Source organism: Callorhinchus milii, unplaced genomic scaffold (genome assembly GCF_018977255.1).
Source record: "Callorhinchus milii isolate IMCB2004 unplaced genomic scaffold, IMCB_Cmil_1.0 Scaffold5, whole genome shotgun sequence".
Taxonomy (NCBI): Eukaryota; Metazoa; Chordata; class Chondrichthyes; order Chimaeriformes; family Callorhinchidae; genus Callorhinchus; species Callorhinchus milii.
The window spans coordinates 32,426,031-32,447,181 of record NW_024704746.1 but is presented as its reverse complement, the minus strand read 5'-3'; positions in this window follow the sequence as shown (position 1 = coordinate 32,447,181).

The window sequence follows — 21,151 nt, the reverse complement described above, 5'->3', positions numbered from 1 at the left end:
TGTCAAGTTTTTTTAAATAAAAATCTTGATTTCATTTTCAAGGACTCACCTGAACTTTTCTTATTGTTGTACCAACCACTACTAAAGTATTCATTGCCTTGGAAACTGTGTGGGTGTAAATGTGCAGCTGTAGATTGTTTGTTAGCCTGGTATTAAAAATGTATTTCCAGTGCAGTGCTACGAGGGTGTCTGAGTATTCCAGGTGCCCCATCCTTTGAATGAGACATTAGATTGAGGTCCCAGATATCTGTGGACGTTAAAGATTCCATGACACAATTCAGAAAGAGAAGGGAGTTTTTCCTGGCATCCTGGCTAGCAATTGCTCATATTAAGAATAAAAAAATGAGTGGCCATTCACTTTAAATTTTGGTGATGTTGCTGTGCACAAAATACCTGCTGTGTTTACCTATATTATGCTTTACAGAACACTCTGCGAAGCTCTTGAGATATTTTCCTAGAGTAATGGTGCTCCATATATAGCAACATAAAAATGTATAAATCTACAAATGCTTTGTATTGAGTAATGATCTGTAATTTGAGTTCAATTGACTTCATAAACTTTGAGAGCAAAGTTCAAAATTAAGCTAGATGCCTTGCACAACCTTTAATTCGTGATAGCATAGTATTGGTATTGGCAAGGCAAAGTGTTTCTTTTTTAAAAAAAAAAAGACATTCAGAGAAAAAATGTACAACTGGGATGACATGGCTTTGATGCCAAGTATGTGATTGTACTTTTGATTAATCAGATTAATGTACTCTGTACTCTGTACTTTGTACTCTGCCCAAACTCTTAAGATCAACAAGATAAGAAAGCCAAGTTATCTATTTATTCCACCTCTGGATTGTTCTTCCCGGTCTTAATGCTTGTGAATTCACAGTGTAGGATTATTAGAAATTGTACAGTATTATCTACCTCCCTATCAATTTTATTTAACTTGAAGAAGAAAAGTGTAATTTGATGATCTTACTTAATTTGGTTCTTTTAAACCTCCCTTTAGGGGGAGGCCATTCAGCCAATGGAGCCTGTCCCAACAGCACATTAGATTTGGGCAGAACTTTTATTCCTAGTTCTCCCCTTATAATATTTTGCCCCAGAGCCCACAGTTCTACCAATTGAGCCATTCTGACCCATAATGTTCCAATGTCTAGGCTTTCCTTCGAAAAATATCGAATGAATGTATAATCTAAAAAAATTCTGTGCCTCGGAAAAACTAGTATTGAATTAAATGTTGAGGGAGATTTGAGTATAATTGTGAAATAATAATATAATAATCCTTGCATTTTAATACAGCACTTTTCATGGTTTTTTAAAATGTCTCAAACGCTTCACAGAATATACTGTAAAGTGAATTGACTGTATATTTGTGTGCGAAACGCGGCAGCCAATTGCGCACAGCAGTGTCCCACAAACAGTCGTGGATTGAAGTGAACACTTTATTATTTTTTTCTTGAGGGATTATTGTTAGGCGTGTGGAGTAAGGAAACTTGCCCAAGGTTTCACCCTGCTGGGAATCGAACCCACATCTCTCGCTTGAGAGGTGAGTGCTCTAGAAATAAAGGCAATATTTAGCATATTATTTGAAGTTTTTAAGGTACGCTACCTTCAGAAGGATAGGACGTCAAAACATTGAAGAACATTTGGAGCAGGATGACTCAGACTCTTCCAATTCTCCTTTCCAAGCTGGAATTATTAGAAAAATGTTAAAGGATTCGATTCAGATCTTCATTCATGTCTTTTTAAAGAGTTTCTTGAGCCATTAACTGATTAAGTTGGAATATCCTCTACTCTTGAGGGAAACATTTTTCTTGTCACTTAATTCTATACCTGAGTCATCTCACTCCTCAATATTCTATAGAAACAAATATTTACACAGGCTATCACAAGCTTTTCCTATCGAGATAATTGAGGAAGTGAATTCTGGGCTGGGGTAGATTTTACATTGTCTATGGAGAGAGCAGTCATGATGGGTCAAATGGCCATCTCACATTCTCTGCTTATGTTGCTCAAATTGATGCATAGACTGTTTAAAAATATTGATTTTAGAATATCTTCTTAGCCCTAGAGGACCACGACAATTGCTGCAGTGAAAAAATCATTCTTAAAGACAATTGGTGGCTTGATGTAGATGATGTTTCAGATATATTTCAAGTAATGATGCATATTGTGGCAACTACTGGAGTTGTGATTACAATTCACTTTAATCCATTTCCATTTAATGCTTTCAAACAATTCTTTCACACACGCGGATGTTTGCCTAATACTGAGTCCATTTTTGGACTGTTGTTAGCTTTAGTAAGTAAGAAAATTGGGATGTTTATTTGAGTGCATGTATACAAAGTTTAACCACCACACTGGTTGAAAATAACATTTATGGGTTTTGGAGTGCAGCAATGAATTTCTCCAATGATAGAATGGCTCGTTTTGGATTTGGTTTTACATTTATTGGCCTTTGGCTCTAATGCAATCACTTAAGGCTTATTGGATCATTCATTAAATTATTGCTTTGCTTCTGCAACCACAGCAACAATGTGATGAACATACAATAGCACATCCATTATAATGAATAAGTGAATCTGATGATTGCTTGTAGTTTATTTCTATCTATCATACTATTAAGACAGGACCGTAAAAGATTTGGGTAATGTGTACTTGTTAACCTTAAAGCTAATAAATAGTCACATTTTATTTGCACTTAGCATCGAAATTCAGTTCAACTTTTCCTTTATAAACATAAATTTGCTTTGTCTTTTACTCAAGAAAATGTAGTTAGGCAGTTCCCAATAAAATTTGTCAGCAAGCCTGGTCTGTGTGGTGAGTTTGTGCAGATTCAATTAAACTTTGTTGTGTGTCCATTGACGTGGAACCATAGACTGCAAGGAGAAGGAGGATGCTAACTGGTACAACATGAAAAAGATTCGTTTGTGGCATTGCAGGAAAAATGATGAAGACAGCAACAAAATTGTGGATTTATAACGTTTTTATTTTGGTGTTTCTCATATGTGTGCATGTGGGACTTGGTTCACTTGGACTCCATACATCACACACTATTAATTTGAGATGTTTCCAGTTTCTTTTGTCGCAAGATGGATTTATGAATGATGTTTAAGAATGCTTGAATGCACCACTGATCCCCCGTCAGAAAAGCAAAATTGATTGGAAGTAGATAGGACTAATCTTTTTAATGACTATAACTTGGGATTTTTTTTTGGCTGCATCAAGGTGAAATATTCTTTTCATAAGCCCTATTTTTCAACTGAAACCATTGGCTAAATAGAAATATAGAAACATAGACGAAAAAGAGCAGGAGAAAGCAAAACGCCACATGAAATCCACTCCCAGTAGATTTTTGTCCATTCTACCTCTTATCTAATATTCTAACTGCATTTCTCTCCTGATCTTGGCCACCCAGTTCTTCCCTGGTGGCAAAACAGCCAAAAGAAAAAAAAGGCCTATTCGGAGAAATAAAAAAAACCTTGTAAATTGCTCTACACTCCGAAGGTTTCAAATGAAGGCCACTTTTCTATATCTGCCTCATATCCTGTTGCATTATTACATGTGCAGCATGGATAATTAGGCTCCATATCTGTAGATGCTGATCCACATTTCCTTGAAAAATCTATCTCGAAATAACTTTACTATGTCTTGAAGGTGTGACCTCTAATTCTGGAACACATATGGATTATAAATCTTGGCTTCTGTAGCTAAGACGATTTCATGTTGGCCTCAGAAAGGTAGTTCCTCCATCTCCTGTCCTCCAACACGAACAGAAAGAGTTCCCCAAGCCTTTCACCGAAGAGATGCCATCCAATGAATAGAATCGCCTTGGTCTCCCTCGTCTGCACTTTTTCCAATCTTCCATTCCTTGGTGTGGCACCCAGATCAGACCACAACACTCAGGGTGGGAGTGCATCAAAACATGATATAGAGAATAGACTTAGATTTGTCATCTAATGAGGAGCCCTGCCAGTGGCTGCCTCACACTCTTTTTGGATTGCGATTAGCAATTACCCTCAAGTCTCTCACCTGGTCAGCTACCTTGAAGAAACCCCATCCCATAAAGCAGTTAATCCTAGAATTTTGATCCCAGTGCACTCTGCTGCAGTTGTTCATGTTAAACCATTGCCTATCTAAACATCCTGTGAGCATAACCCGAAACATCTGCAAGATAACTTTAGATAACGGACTATACTTTGTAAAGTGGTGTCCAATCTTTCTTTTTTAATACTTGTTTTAATAGTATTTGATGACTTTTGGGTTCATATAGATCAGAGATGTCAAGGTTGGAGTTTGGTGACTTTTGGCACTGAAGTACAGAATTAAAATCCTTGTACTTGATTATAGTACTTCACAGATAATTGCTGTTAAGTATTGTGATTGTGTAATTGTTGGCAAACGTGGCAGCCAATTTGAACACAGCACGATTCAACAAACGGCTCTAAGGTTGAAAGACTGATTAATCTGGAGAATTTGTTGGCTAGAATACCATAAGAAACTCTATTCTTTCCTTTCAAACAGTGTTGTAGGATTTTTAATATCCACCTGAACAGACAAAAAGGACTTCAAATTAACATCTCTTGGGTTAACTGCAGCTGAATGCACTCTGGGTACTAAAATCCTCAGACATCTCCGACTGTAATGCTCCCCAATATTACACTGGAATGTGATCCTGCTCTACTGATTCCAAGTGTCAATATGAGGTTTGAACCTACAGTGCTACCCACTGAACCAAAGTGACAATGTTTACAGGGTACAACTCTATGGAGTTGCAACATAAATGACCTGTGCTTTGCAGTTTATAATGTAATCAGAATCCCTCCAGTCTTATTTCTATCCATCTTTTATCTTGTCCTCCCTGCTGACTGAGTCACCAAATAATTTGGGGCAACCTAAAATCTTAACAGCTGGGGTGAATAGGAAAAATTGGGACGTCCCCCGACATGAAAGGGGCAAAACAAATGCAATTTGTTGTCGTTGTCTGAAGCTTCCATTTGTGTAGCACTTTTCATATAAAAAATAAACATCTCAAGGCACTTTATAAAACTGATTAGAAATGAAGTGAACATTGAAATATAGACAACCATAGCTGTTAATCTGTGACAGCAGTGCCCCATAAACAAGAGATTAGCAGCAAACTGAGAATCACAGGAAATAAGTTGAAAATTAAACTCTTGGACAAAATCAAAACTAAATGGGACCATAAAGATAACAATAATAATCCTTGCATTTGATATAGTTCCTCATTACGTCTTAAATGTACTTCACAGTGTATACTGTAAAGTGAATTGACTGTATATTTTGTTGGCAAAGATCCTCAGTTGCTCAGAAAAACTATCACAAAAGCATTTATTTTGCCAAATTGAAGCAATCCATCTTGTTTTGGCACTATTTTCAGTTCACTGCTGCCCATTCTTTCAGATTGGATTTATTTGCATAAATCAAGTGGGCAATTTCTACTTATTACAACAAGAAATTTCAAATAGCACGCTTTTAATAGACTTAAATTACCCTCAGTGGTATGTTCAAGAAGCTGTGCATCAAATGGTTGAATTACTGTATTTTGTCTTGCCAATACAAAAAATTGAATCAACAGAGTACTTTACAAATAAAACTTCTGAAGCGCTTAACAATGGTGTATAAGAAATGTGAAATGTGGGGTGGGGGTCATTCGATACCGATGATAAGGGATCGCGGGCTGACACCCATTATTTGAACATCTATACCATTATGTCTATTGAAATGACATACAGTAATTTAAGATTACTCACTGAAGTGCAATTTTTATGGAATGTTTTTTATGTTTAAAACATTGTCCCTTCTGATGCACAGGAAAAGCAATTTATTATTCTACCGCCGATTGATGTGATGTTTGGCAATCTTTCTTATGTTAGTTGTCAGTTTGGATTGTTTCTCTGTTGTTATTGTGCCTTGTTATTCAATTGACCATTTACTCTTCTGAAGAGATGACTGCATCTTTTCCTTCATCGCTTAAATTTGCTATTACTATATCAATTCAGGTTTAACAACTTTCAAAAAAATAGACGTGAGTGTCATAAGTGCTGTATATATGCTACTATTTATGTTTAGCTTAGCATAAATCATCTGTTTCCTAATTTTACCTTTTGTATTTTTCAAGAGAGTGATGCACACAAACACACTGCATCTCTGCTAAAAATCCTGAATATGCAAAAAAAAAGTGCATTTTTATCCTGTACTGTGCCTTGAAGCTGATTTTTTTTCACTGAAACAAATCTTTAGCAATACAGTGTTATGCTTGTCTGCCCCATTGCTTATGAGATGTAAAAGCAATAGAAAGAAGTTGCATTATTATTTACTGTCAAGGTTTTGCAGGCAAATTTGATAGCAGTTTGTGTCAACATGACCTTACAAATAGCAATGAGCTGAACAGTCAATGAAACAATTATTAAGTAAGACGTTATAATTCTTCTTTCAAAATGGTCAGATGAGACCTCTGTCCCCATTGGTACAGGATACTGTCAGATGCAGGATCTAAAATGCATAAAATACAGCCCTGTTATAAGGTGGCTTCCTTTGGAGGTCATGCAGCGTACAAATAGTCTAATTTCCCACTCCTATTCTTCTGTGTTAAACATTTTCTGCTTATTAAGAGAGGGATATTTGATTGGTGAAGTTGAATATTTTGCCTTTTTGGCTTCCCAGTTTTTGGTGAGATGCAAAGCAAGACTCCCTCTGTTTCCCTTTACTCTTTCTCTGCATCCCCCTCCAACCCAACTCTATTTGGAAAGTGTTGCATGCGTCAGACTATTTAGGGGAAGAAATGCTTTCAGATCTGTCCATGTAATTGCTGTGATGCTCCATTTCTATGGAAACAATAGGATCAATTTAAAGGTCCTTTGTGGATAACTCTATTGAGAATGGAGTTGGAGGGTCCATAGCGTGCACTTCCGAATACATTCAATGAGCTACATGTCAAATAGACCATTAAATTGACTTCATTGTGACCGCACTTTCAATAGTAGAGTGATTCGGAGCAGAAAAACGGATTTATGTCACACACTTAGCAACATTTTTGCCGAAGGCTGGGATGAGCTCTGTGCAAGTGCTGTGTTGCCCATGTGCAGAACTGCACTAAACCTTAATTTTTTTTAATGTTATTAAAAGTTAAGAGTATAACTGGCTCTTTAATGGCATTAAGACCTATTCAATAGGGTTTCCAACTTCTAAAAATGTAATTGTTTGGAATGAATTAGCGCTGCTAATAGTTTAGTCGTACTGTATTTGACAACCTCCTAGATGCAATTTTTGGGAACTAGATGCCGAATTGAATCAATGCCTCTGATACCTTCTTACTGTTTCATAAAATTACAGTGTGTATAATTATTTGACTCTTTCAAAATGCTGCTCTTACAGCTTTTATTCCTTCTTGACATAGTCTTCGATTGGGAACAACTTGTGGTGGACATAGAGCCCTTACTAACTTACAGTTTCACAGTACAGTACTATTGTGCTATTGTGCATCTTTTTTCTGGAGCAAAGTTTTTTTTTGGATATGTGCACTTGCAAAAAATAATAATAATCCTTGCATTTGATATAGCGCCTTATCACGTCTTGAAGTCTCAAAACGCTTCACAGAATATACTGTAAAGTAAATTGACTGTGTTTTATGAGCGATATGCATGTTGCACAGGTGTAAAAAGTGTTACTGTCATGGTACTATAACTATACATATTTTGTCCTTAAAGCATTGAATCGACTGCATACTAATTGTACAGTAAGTTGTCCTTCAGTAAATCTCTTGGGGGTAAAATTATAGATTTTTCTAAATATAATCTACCATTTTACAGATAGAGTACTGTAAGCAATAATAAAAGGTTTCCCAAGCATGTCATTATCAAATTCTAGACATACTCCTGCACACACACACATAGATATTTCTCCAGCATATGTATTTGACAAAGCAGCACCTACAGGTCAAGTAGTTGCTAATTATTTGTTGACTAAAGTTAAAATGATTGACAAAGCAACCATTATTATTAACCTCATGAACATTTTAGCCAGTGGCATTCTTTGGAATTACAAATTTATTCCCCTCAAAAAAGTCTGAATTTAGGAGTGATCAATGATTCTGATTTTGGGGAGAAAACGAATTGAAGACAACACATGTCATATGCTTTGCAAGGAGCATGGCAAGCAGAGCTCGCATTTTATAGTTGAAAATCATTTGAAGGCAACATTCCCTAACTTCTTCCATTGGAGAGTCTGGATTGCTCATGGCATGTGAAGGAAAACAAATCAATGTAATAATACTACTAATAATAGATCTGGGTTCGGTTCCCGGCAGGGCGAAACCTTGGGCAAGTTTCCTTACTCCACTCGCCTCTGTTTACCTAACAGTAAGTAGGAACCCGGTTGTTTGTCGATTGGCGGATCGCTTTTCTGGGGGTAATAATTCCTTAAAAAAATAAATTAGTCACTCAATCCACGACTGTGGATCCACACAACTGTGTGCAATTGGCTGCCGCATTTTGCCCACAAAATATACAATCAATTCACTTTACAGTATATTCTGTGAAGCGCTTTGAGACGTCTCGTGATAAGGCGCTATATCAGATGCAAGGATTACTATTATTATTATTATTGGAGTGTCAGCGTTGACTATGCTTTTAAAATCCAGACACAGGCCTTGAGCTCACAACCTTCCTACTCTGAGCCAGACTGACACCATACTGTTTTTTTCTGGAATATGTAAATTGCTCATCAAAGCCATAATGTTCAGGTGCTCATTTTGCACTCTGCTCAGTCCTAGTAATGTGGTGATAGAATTATAATGGCAAGATTTACATAATAAAAGCTAAATTTAACACAGCCACTGCTTTGCTGTTGTAATTCTTTTTGTGACTGTTTTTCCTTAGTTATGACATTTTGTTTACATACAAATGTATTTGTACCTGTCTTCCAGACTGTATGAGTTTTAAACAAGGTTTAATTGATCCATTACCCTCATTTGGGAGAACACTTTAGCAGAGTACAATCATCAGTGTAAAGTTGATTGCTTATATACCCTAATAATTCACAACCTAATTCACCGTTCTTAAAACCAACAGGTTTTAGGCACTCTGCAAAAGATATTTCGAGTCAATATAGGGTATAGGGAAGAAAATCAGCCATCAGAAGATAATGTTCTTGGGAAAATACTCTAATGTTTCATCAAAATAGGTTGAAAGGATTTTGCAAAAAGGCAAAAAAAATTCCAAGTTTTACTGTGTTATAGAAAGAAGCTTAAGGGAAACAAAATCTAGCATCACTGTTAAAAAAAAATCTATGATTTAAAAAAAAATTAGATAAATACGAATGAAAATGGAATGTGATTTGATTTTAAACAACACAAAAATCATAGCCAGAGTGACGTTTAGTTAATTCTTAAAATTTATCCAGCACAGCAAATTCGTTGGCTGCATTGAAACGTTTGAAAAAGATAGATTTCTAGTAATAATAATCATCCTTGCATTTGACATAGTGCCTTACCATGTCTTCTAGACGTCTCAAAGCGCTTCACAGACTATAATGTAAAGTGAATTGACTGTATATTTGTGGTACAACACGAAGGATGTGTGATTGATGGAGTTGTTGATTAAGTAGGCAAAGTGGATGAGTTTAACAGCCTCTTCATGTTCTCATATCATCCTTTTACAAATGAAGTATTTTCATGATAATTTTTGCACAGGTTACGACCTACAGCATAGAAAAGAAATTATCACTTCTTTGACCTTAGTATGTGACCACAAAACAATTGGTGGCCAAGCATTGTTTGATGCAACAAATGAGTACTGTATATTTTTTTATTTGATGTATATGCCCTTTGCCTACAGACTGGACTAATTTTATAACATTACTGTTTGCATTTATATTGTTTGAATTGAAGTATTATTCAACTTGTACAGCCCTTGAGAAAATGTCGGATACAGAAAGTAATACTCTGGTGTGGAAGTAACAGTTTCCTGCAGCTAAGGGAAAAGATATGTATTCAGTGCTGGATTACTCAGAAGACCTTGAGCGAGCTGCGTTCAGACAGTTTTATATCATAGTGTACATATTAAGTCAAAGAGCCTGACTGCAGAAGGCAGGTGAAACAGTATAAGATTAAACATAGTACAAAGCAACCAAAGAGAAGCTGGCACTGATCACTATGGTAACTGCTGATTCTAAGATTACTGAAGGTTTTATAATTTAGATACGATTTTCAGCTCATGGAAAGCTCATGTGATAACTATTTTGTACTATAAATTACACGAATGCAACTGACTTGACGTCAAGTTTAATAATAAAGCAATGGAGCGTGTACTATATTGTTTCCCATGGAAAGTTTAATTGGTTCCTTCGACTTGTTTGCTCAGAAATTATTATAATCGGCAGATTGTCTATTTTAAAGTGAATCATTTTTTCTTTTGCATCAATGATTCTGATTTTTTAAAAAATTATACAAGTGTAAAGCATATCTACACAGTATAAGGTTTATCTATAGTCTAACAACAGCTTGTATTCATATAATGCCACTAACGCAGGGTATCATTCCAGAGCACTTAAGCTTAGTCTAAAGTGTTTCTACACAGTTTGTGCAATAAATGTAATTTATTATGTATGTTTTTCGCATGAAATTATGTAAAATGTATTTGGAGGAGAGATGGGAATAAAGGAGACAGTAGAGAATGAACATGCCCTTTCAAAAAATTGAGCTTTCTATAACTTTAAAACGTTTGCCATAATTTAGAGTTTCAAAGAAACAGTGTCTTCCATTTTGCCCTCATTTCCTATCTTTTGAAATACGTATATTTGTTTAGTATTGGCATGGTAGTCTGAAAGTTATTCCGTCTCCTGTGATCTAGTGAAGCAAATATGGTTTTAACAGTAAAATATCCAAGAAAGAATTGCAGCACCTCCAGAACATAAATGTGTTAATATTGAAGTTAAAAGCATGGTAATGTGTTAGTTTGGCTTGTACCTTAGCATCCCGTGAGAATTAAAAATCTCAAAATGCAGGCATTCCAAACTTCAGAAGGTGAATACTATGTGTGTAGATGCCTGGTGGCAGTAATCATTACAGCAATTCTTACGTTAAGGCCATTCTAAGAAGAAATCAGAATAAACATCACTAAGTTCAGGTGAAATTAAGCGGTGCTCGATATGGTAAACACCATTTGAAAATTCCCAATATAGTGTCTCGTGATGTCTGTAATGGGGGGTGGGTTGGGGGGGGTGGGAGAGAGTGAAAACGGTGAACAATGAAATTAGGTAATGCCTAACATTAGGCGAGCTTTCCACTCTGAAGAACACCATTTCTGACTTTCATGCCGTTGCCATAGTAACAAGCTCCTGCAATGAAACGCTATAATTATTAGGTCTGTGGTGCTGGCCTTGTTAGGGTTTAGGTTATAGGTTGTTCAGAAACTTGCCCATTATGTACTTGGGCAACCCAGCAACACCAGCTTCTCAAAAGAAGGAATGTGATAAATTGGCAGTCATCAGTTGTGTTTCCTGGGTTATGTACAAATAAGGTGAAATAGCAGTACTGTTGAACCCTGTAACCCTGTGGGCAACACATAAAATATTTCACAAGGGACAATACCTTTTTTGTACCAGGGGTCATGACTTGCTCTTAAGAAAGTCTAAAATCCAGTTCATGGCAGACTGATTTCATTCTATTTTACGGCTCTTGTAGTATTCTGGTACAACTTATCTCCCCAGCACCACATTGAACATTTTTAAAAAAAAAAATGATGTGGCCAGGCAAAATTTTGCACTCCATGAACGCTATTTAATAAAGATGATTTAAGAAACTAAATTAATTTGAAATGAATAGTTTTTCTTTTGCAAAATCGTTTCCCGAATGGCCTCGTTCTGAGCTGTAAGATTCTATAATGAGTAAGTGGTTGTGAAACTAGACAAGCTACAGCCTTCACCTTTTTTTCTCTCTCTTTAAAAAGAAACCCGCATGCGGATGGTGCAATCATCCAATAAAACCCTGTCATTTTATGGTTCGTCCATAAAATGAATACACGTGAGATTTGAAAAGAAAGTTAAAGCTCAAGGAATTAGTAGCAAATTGTTGGTTGGATCAAAAAGCGTCTTATCAATAGGAAGCAGAAGGTAATGGTAAATGGTAACTGCTTGCTAGAGATGGAAGGGAGGGGACGGGGAGAAGAGAAGTGATGAGAATTGGAGTTTCATCGTGTTGTGTTCTGGACTCCCTGCTGTTCAGGTAGGCTGTTTGAAATGGCTTGCTGAGCATTTCTCCTAAGATAAAATTGGCTGAGAATCCTAAGCTATGTGGTCTAAAAGGATAAATAAATTCAAGAAGATCTGGACCAACCAAGCAGACCGGCCAAAGAGTAGGAGGATTTGTTAACCTAGATGAAAATGCAATGCACATTGGAATAAGAAAGTGAACCATAGCAGTTGTGTGGTAACTGTTCGCTGAAGTCCATGTTTGCCCACAGTTACTGCACTTTGCAATAAGTCTTCTGATTCACTTCGAGATATCCTCCTAACTTGAAAGGCTTGATAATAAATGTAAGGGTTATTATTTATAATAAATTATTCCATCGTTGAAAAGATTATTGGTGAGTACAATTGCAAAATACATTTGGACACCTGTACCTTCAAAGATAATAAGCACCGGAGAAGACTACCAACTGTGAGTCCTCCAGTTGTTCTTGGTTGCTCTTTGAGGTTATGAGGTAAAGTTCGCAAAGCTGAACTTTTGTTTTAATTATATAATATTAATCCTTGCATTTGATATGGCACCGTTCATGTCTGGATGAAGTCTCAAAATGTTTCACAGGATTTTTACTGTGACGTTTAGTGGCTATTTTGCAGGCAAATGTGGTGACCAATTTGTGCACAGCAATGACCTACAAACAGCCATGAAGTGAATGACCAATTTTATCTGCGGATTGTTTGACACTGGGAGAAACATTCTTTTTTTGCACAGTGCCAGGGGATCTTCAACATCTACCCAAACAGGTGCGCATGACCTCAGTTTAATGTCTCTTTCAAAGAACTGGACTTCCAACAATGCAACACAATCCCAATTGGACCCACAGCCTCTTGTCTCATAGGCAAGAGTGCTCCTGATGGAGCCAGATTTAAAAAAAAATTAAGAGGGAGATAAAATGCTGAGTGGCATGGCAAATGTGGGGCCATTACACCTTGTAGGAAAGTCACAAGTTTTATTATTTAATGGCAAAAAAAATTTAGATTTGAAATAGAATGTGGCAAAGTAAAAGGTGGATCATAGGAAATAAAATTATATATTGTGCTCCTTGTGAGCCAATTGTTACTGGTTGTTAGAAGACTGATCGATAATAAACAAATAATGTCCTTGAGCATTCTGCTGGTTTCACGCAGCGTACAGGAGAAGATGCTATGTTATTATTTGTGTATTCACAGTCTTCAAGGCTTGAGTGACTTTTGCACAGCTAATTGGCACTGTTGGTGTATTACAATGAGGCTAAAAAAATTGCTAATATGCAAGACTTTAGCTGAGCAAACTTTGGAGCTACTCTTAGAATTCTAAATATGAAGCAGAGCAATAAATATTTTAACGTGTTGAAGGGATGTACAAATAATGTGTATTTTTATGAATGGAGAACGAGAGCAAATAGCAGGCTGATGGTTCTAACCGGATAGCACATCATTAATACAGTTGTATCTGGAATATCGTAAACAGTTTCAGGTGTGTTACCAATGTCAGAATTAGGATTCACGAGAGCCAGAAAACAAGAAAATGAACCATTCGGAGAAACACTTTTATATTTGTGTGAGGGTGTACATTGTGTATGTGTAATATATTGGGTCATTAACAGATTAAAATGCTGGAATTGGGCTGTAAGAAAGATGTGCATTCCAAAGGTGCAAGCACAAACAAGACATGGGGATGACTGAGATAAAACAAAAGATGTGTGATTTCAGGAAGATTAGGATCATAACTTGGAAGATGTTGTACATACGTCTGTTGTTAAAACAACTAACCTGATGACAGACAATTACCTCCCAAAATAACAAAGATCTGTCTTTGAAATCAGGTTATTTGGGGGAAGTAATTTTTTGTCATTAGGTTAGTTATTTTCTCAACAGTCTGAGAAATGCTGTTGGCCACTGAATCTTACTTGATCCTGTGTATAAATTGTGCTGTCAGAATTAGCCAAACAATGGAAATTATGTTGTTTCATATAGTGAATTTAATTGCCAGCATTAGCTAACTGTGATCTTGGCCTGTGTCTGCCTTTGGGGCAGGGTTGCCTTTTCTATAATACGACTTGCTGATCTGAGTGCACCAGTTGCTTGTGTGTGTTAATTAAGCCCTCATATGCTGTTGGACCTGGCAACTCCTCCAAACCGATCTGCCTAGGATGCTCCCAGCATTTGCAGGTTGAAGAAAATTAATCCAAAGAATTCATTAGGACAGAAATAGGGTTTCTTTGAAGTTTATAATTTGTTGGGATACGGTTACATGGGCTTCACCTTCCAGCCTGCTTCAGTCTATCAAATGCAAGGATTATTATAAAGGTGTGGTCAATTGGTGAAATGCTGAATATTATGCTGATGATTATGATGGCCAAAAATAACTGAACTGGTTGCCATGAGCTATACGTTTATCTTTACTGTTCTGATGATATTGTTGAGTTCACAGAATGATTTGCTTAACCATTGGTGGATGCACATTCTCCAATATTCCGTTTTGTATCTGAAGAAAGAATATTTCCATGACCGAAATGCACTGGTTTCCTGATGTTTATTGCCTCTGAACAAATTACCAGTCTGCCACGGCATCAAAGTGGACAGTAACTTGTTGCCTCAGTGACATTTTTCTGAGATGTGCTGAGGGCAACACACTGTCAAGCTTTAAATACCGCTCTTGCAGCATTTTTGAATTTTTTTTTGTATTTATTTGCCAAAGTGAATCAACTTTGGAATATGTCGGACATCTTTTCCCTCTGCAACTGTATTGTACTGTGAAGGACTTTGGGATGCAGTGGTTTATAAAGTTATATAGTTCTGCCACACATCAGCACGGATACAAAAGGGTATGATTAATACTGGTTAGCGTTACAGATATGAAGACATCGTAAGGTATTTAGGAGCATGGATTTTTTTCCTGGGCTTTATATAAAACTTGTCTTGTTTTTAAACCTTTTTTACAGCTGCTTTGTAAGAAGGAATATAACTTCTAAAATACAACTTGATGACTTAGTGTAAAATGTATCACTATTTTTGGTGTTTAACTCGTTCGAAAATATTTGGCATCTCACACAAGTTTCTTTCAGCCAAATTTGAGGGTTAGGCCAGATTTCAAAGGGTGGAAAGCTAATTTTTTTGTAACATTTGGAAACCTGAGCATTTATCACTCATGTACCGCTGCTGACTTAATTGGTCTTAAATGTTTTAAGTGTCACAAATCCCTTAAACATCTACAACCACAATTAATCCAGCGCACTGAGACACAATCATGTGTAAAGGATGCTATGCAAGTGCAAGTTGTTGTTGCTGCTTGTGCAATGAGTACACCACCACAGTATAGCACCCATGCTGACCTCTTTAATGTGCACTAATTTCTACATTAACGTTTATGAAGTTTAGATGATCGACCCCAATTGTAGCATTGAAAATGGAATCAGCATTTTGTTCCCCACCCCTGACCTCTGTCACTTTCATGAATAGAGAAATGCATCAGAGCTGTTATTTAATGGAGACGGTGTTAATTGTAGCAAGTGAGAGGGTATACCTAGCATGAGTTTTAACATGTTATCAACCAGATTGTGAGCTGTGCTTATGCCACCAGGGAGAAAGCTGTCACTCTGTTTTTCCCCGAAGGAATCCAATAATGGAGGAGTGTTGGAATGGAAAGCTGCTATTTACTGCTCACAAGCTGTCCATACTGCATTTGACAAGATTTGGTGTGCAAAATATCCTCTTGCTTTCCTTTATCTTGTCAAATGCAACTTAGATGTGAGTTGAGTTAGCAAATGTAGTTAAAAATTTGTGAAGGATTTTTAGCTATTACAGCTTTTATATGAATAAAAATCAATAACTGTTTGAAATGACAAAATCTGAAGATGAGTGCAAACCTCAGGACAAAGGGAGGGTTTCCCTTAAAATCGAAGACAGTTCTTTGTTAATACTACTACTGATAATAATCCTGAAAGGCATTTTTTAAGCAATTGTTAATCACAGTTGTTAAAGTGGTAAGCTTACCCACAATTTCTAAAGTATTGGCGTGGCTAAGGTGCTCATATAACTGTGCTTCTAAAGATTGGGAAAAAGACACTATAATTTTATCTGAAGCCTAGCATTCTCCCAGTGGTGGTTTATGTTAAAGCAGTTTATCTGATTAGTAATCGGATTTTTATAAATCCTATGTTGTGTGCAACTGTCAGCTGTAGAAGAAATGATATGCTCTGTGAGCTGGAATCTGTGATCTGTTGTATCGTATCAGAATTCAGCGCTCAAAATTGCATGATAAATTATTCATAACACCTTAGATCTCATTCAGAGAAATTGCTGTCATAATGTAAATTGGTTCTCTGAATTCCCAGCTGAAATCTGTGACATGGTGTGGCAGGAAATGGAAGAAAATAGAAATGGAAGGGGGGTGGGAAGGAACTGTACAGTACAGTTTCTGAACAACATTTTAGGACCATGGTTTAAAAATGTATTATTAAATATTTAAAATGTGTGAATGTTTTTTCTCTCGAATCTTGGTTGAAATAATGCAGTTTATAACGATGGAAGAAGCAACGTAATGTTTAGATGAAAAATTAGTCTCTTATTTTCTCAGGCTGAGTCACAATTGACCTGATTTTCCTTGTTTCCTGGTATTAATGCTAATCTATGCTGCAGTGCAACTGTCCACGTATTTGGTATGATAAAGTCTTGTTTAGTTAATTGGCATTTTTGGTATTGCCTGCAGCAGAGAGATTCAGCACAAATTGATCTAAAAATATGCTAGAGGAGGATATAAATGATGTTGGTTTTTATGTTGAAGTAAACCAGACTGTCTCCACTGGAGGGATGATCAACAAAATAGGATGAGTATTTTTGTCACGTGGGCAGGCAAACAACACAAACGCATTTTCAGCGCAAGGGGAGGCTGATTCCTTCATCGAAGAAGTCCAAAGTGACAAAAACAGGCTTCTGACCTTTTAGAATCAGATTAGTGATACCCAACTCTAGAGGGAGATAATGTGAAATATGCTGTCATCATCCTGGTCAAAAGGGATTGGGACAACTGCCAAAATAATTAAACAATGTCTGCAACCAGATCAAAATGACATTGGGTACCACTAAAAGGGTCACAAAGGCTGTGGTATGGTCTATTCTATCATGGGGAGGTGTAACCTAACAGACTGGAATCCTACTCAGCTGTTGACCTTGAAGATTTATCTTCAAGAACGGGTGACATGTTTGCAGCAGCAACCAAAATGGAGAGGGAGTTGGTAAGTAGCTTTCATTAATTAATATTCCACATTTGTTTGAAGCCTTTAAAATGAACAGTGAATATAGTCATTGTATATTATTCATATCTGCATAGTCTAATATACAATTATTACTCGAAGCTAGAATTCAATTGTTTGATTTTTTTTCTTTCTAAATTATTCAAAGATATCTGTGGTTGGCAATCAAAATAGTAGTCGTGCATCCATACAGGAAACGTGTTTGGAATCATAATTGTATCATTGAACATTTCATTAACTTGGGAAAAACAATTTTGCTTAAAATAAGATGGGGCAGTTGTCTTGAGACGTTGCAAATACACAAACAAAGGTGTTGGTATAGATGCACAGGTGTCTTCAGGAGCAGAAAGGTGACTACTGAGGAATTTAGCAACCTCAGAAATATTGGTGAAGAGGACAATATTCCAGCAATCGGAAAAGCTGCTTTTAGCCATGGACTGGATGTCGGATTTGAAGCACAGTTGGGGGTCAGCATAACACTAAGACTGGTACACTGACCTTTTCCCCTGAGCTAGTAGCTAGAGAGGTTGAAAAAGTCACAGCCAGAGGCACAGTTCAAGCTTTCAATTCCATGAAAGTTTAACGCTTGCTTATAGAAACAGTCACATCACTTGCCCCAAAAAAACTTGTACAGCACTTTGAGATGTTCTGACAAAGTGCTATAAAAATGCAAGTTTCTTTCTCTGTGTTATTTTGCAGGAGATGAGGTTTTCATTCATTTTGAATCTGCTACTTTCATGCATCTATGCAATACGTGCTCAGGTACACAGACAGTTGTTTCCATAAGGTATAACAATAATAATCCTGGCATTTGATATAGCGCTTTTCACGCCTCAAAGCGCTTCACAGAATATACTGTAAAGTGAATTAACTGTATAGTTGTGGGTGAAATGCGGCAGCCAATTGCGCACAGCAGTGTCCCACAAACAGCCGTGGATTGAATTGACCAATTTATTATTGTTTTTTTTTCTTGAAGGATTATTATCAGGCGTGTGGAGTAAGGAAACTTGCCCAGGGTTTCGCCCTGCTGGGAATCGAACCCAGGTCTCTCGCTTGCGAGGCGAGTGTTCTGAATGTTGTATCCACACAACAAACCAAAATTACAGTGTACATGATTATCTATTGATCTACATGCATATAAAACCACATTGCAAAAAAACTTATAGAAATTCGTTGAACAAGTAATAAAATTATTCTTGTCTATTTGTATCCCATCTTGTGGCATGAAATACTTTAGGAATGACTTGCTTAGATTTTGTGTCCTGCAAAATGACGACTGTTTTCTTTGTATCGGGCCTTGCTTACAGATGTAACAAGATTATTAAGTCGACTGGAGGAAGGAATAATTAATGCTGAATTAGAAGCGCGTCTGCAGGAGAAAAGACAGAGCAAATCAAAGTGGCAGGAAAAAAACGAAGATTGGGTCAGGAGTGAGCTAGTGAGAAGATCAGGAAAGAGTTGCGTTGTTCAGGAGTTAGGAGTATCCATGGTCATGGGAAGAGAGAATAGAAGGAATAAGGGTTTTGGACCTGGAGACAGAGAAAGGATGATGGTGCAATTTTTTTTCATTTCCAACAATTTTCTGCTCAATTTTCTATGAACGTGATTTATCTTTACTGTCTCTGAACAACTCAGGGGGTTATTCTGCTTCCATGTAGTGAATTTGTTGCTGTGCATTTATAAATAATTGTATCATTTTCAATTCTGAATAATTCATTATAATAGGAGGTTAAATTATACATTCTATAATTTAATGTATAATTATAAATGAAATAAAATTGCACTGAGAGAAATTCAACTTGGCGAATAAGGCAGCATGACACGTAGCCTACATTAATAAGAAAATTGAGCGGTTAACCTCCCAAATGTATAGTTCTGTGAGTGGATCAGATAGAAAATGGTGTGATACAGAGGAAGGATTTGGTTGAAAGTGCTCATACAAAGCAAATGATCTATTTGTAACGAGTTGCTATAATGAAGCCTGAATTATGTAATGAGTTCTTTCTTCCTTCATTTTTCATTTTACCTATTTGTCTTTCTGTTTTATCTTCACGTGAAAGTTGCATACTTTTTAAAAAATATATATATTATGGCAAAAAAGCACCAGTCTGGAAATAGTCAATTCCTTATACTGTAGTATATTTTTGTTGCTAACTTTCATATTCAACGACCAGGCTTGACAGTTGCCTTTGTTGAGTCAAGTTGAAATTTACAATTTTGTTGTAGATGGGTTTCTTTTAAATCTGATCTAAATTTTCCCACCGCACTAGTGTATTTCAGTATCTGAAGTGATATTTATTCAGAAACCTACTCATTTATTGTAGCAAGAAGCATTTATAATGTTGTTTAGGAGTCACAAATATGCAAATGTATTCATTGTTGCAGTAGTAGTAATAATAATAATTGCATTTGATATAGCGCCTTATCATGTCTTTGAGACGTCTCAAAGTGCTTCACAGGGTATACTGTCAAGTGTAGTGACTGTTTTGTGGGTGAAACGTGGCAGCCAAATGTGCGTAGCAGTGTCCCACAAATAGTCGTGGATTGACTGACCAAATTATTATTATTTTTTGTGAAGGGATTATCAGTCCCGGAAAGCAATCCGCCAATCGACTAACAAGCAGGTTCCTACTTACTGCTAGGTAAACAGAAGCGGGCATGTGGAGTAAGGAAACTTGCCTAACGTTTCACCCTGCTCAGGAATCGAACCCAGGTCCTCTCGATTGCGAGGCAACCACGCTAACCACTGTAAATTGCACAGTGCTTTGTAACGAAATGTCATTACCAGCATCAATAACTGCTCAAAAATCGTTTTAGTCCTGTCCAGTACAAATCTCTACCTACATTGACACAAACTCTTACAGGATTGGTTATATGACAATCTATTTGACTGCTGAGAGTTGAACTATTTGTGGTTCAAACAGCTTTGAGCTGCAAAGAGATTGGGATCCAATAATTTTCAAACTATGTACTTTACCCAATGAAAATGTTGCAGTGTGCACATTGACTGCCGGGTCCATGCACACTATAAACAGTTACTACATTTTACCTGATATCCTGTGAAGCACTTTGAGACGTCCTCCTAATGTCAAAGGCATTATGTCATTATGTAAGGATTATTATATAATCATAAGGAATGAATAGTATGCAAAGTATTTTTGTCATAGAGCTGAGTCCTTTGATCATGCCATAAAAAAATAGGGAATTGATGCTTTTTTTTCCCCCCCTTGTTTGATTTTTGTGAAATCCTTGTCTATTGCAGACAGTCTAATGAAATGCTTAATTATAAACAAAAAGGAGGCATGGAGGGAGGAGGAGGAGGGATAAAGTGAGTTTTGGCACTATATTGACATTGCTTTAAAAGCTATCATGTCTAAATGACATTGCTGACAGCTTTTATAAAGAATAAGGAAGCATGATTGTTGCTGCAATGCAATTATTTTTAATCAGCATCACTCTTGACCTGATGTCACGAGTCTGCTTCAAAAGAGAAGGCTTCTGAGGACACATTCTTTTAAAAACGATACATATTTTTTAAAAAAACATATAAAATGATGGGTTTTTGCCTGCCCCAGTGTGTCTCAGTGCTACCCCTACAGCATCAAGTGCAAGCCTACAAAACTGCATTGTTGAACTGCACAACCAAGTCGATGGCATCTCA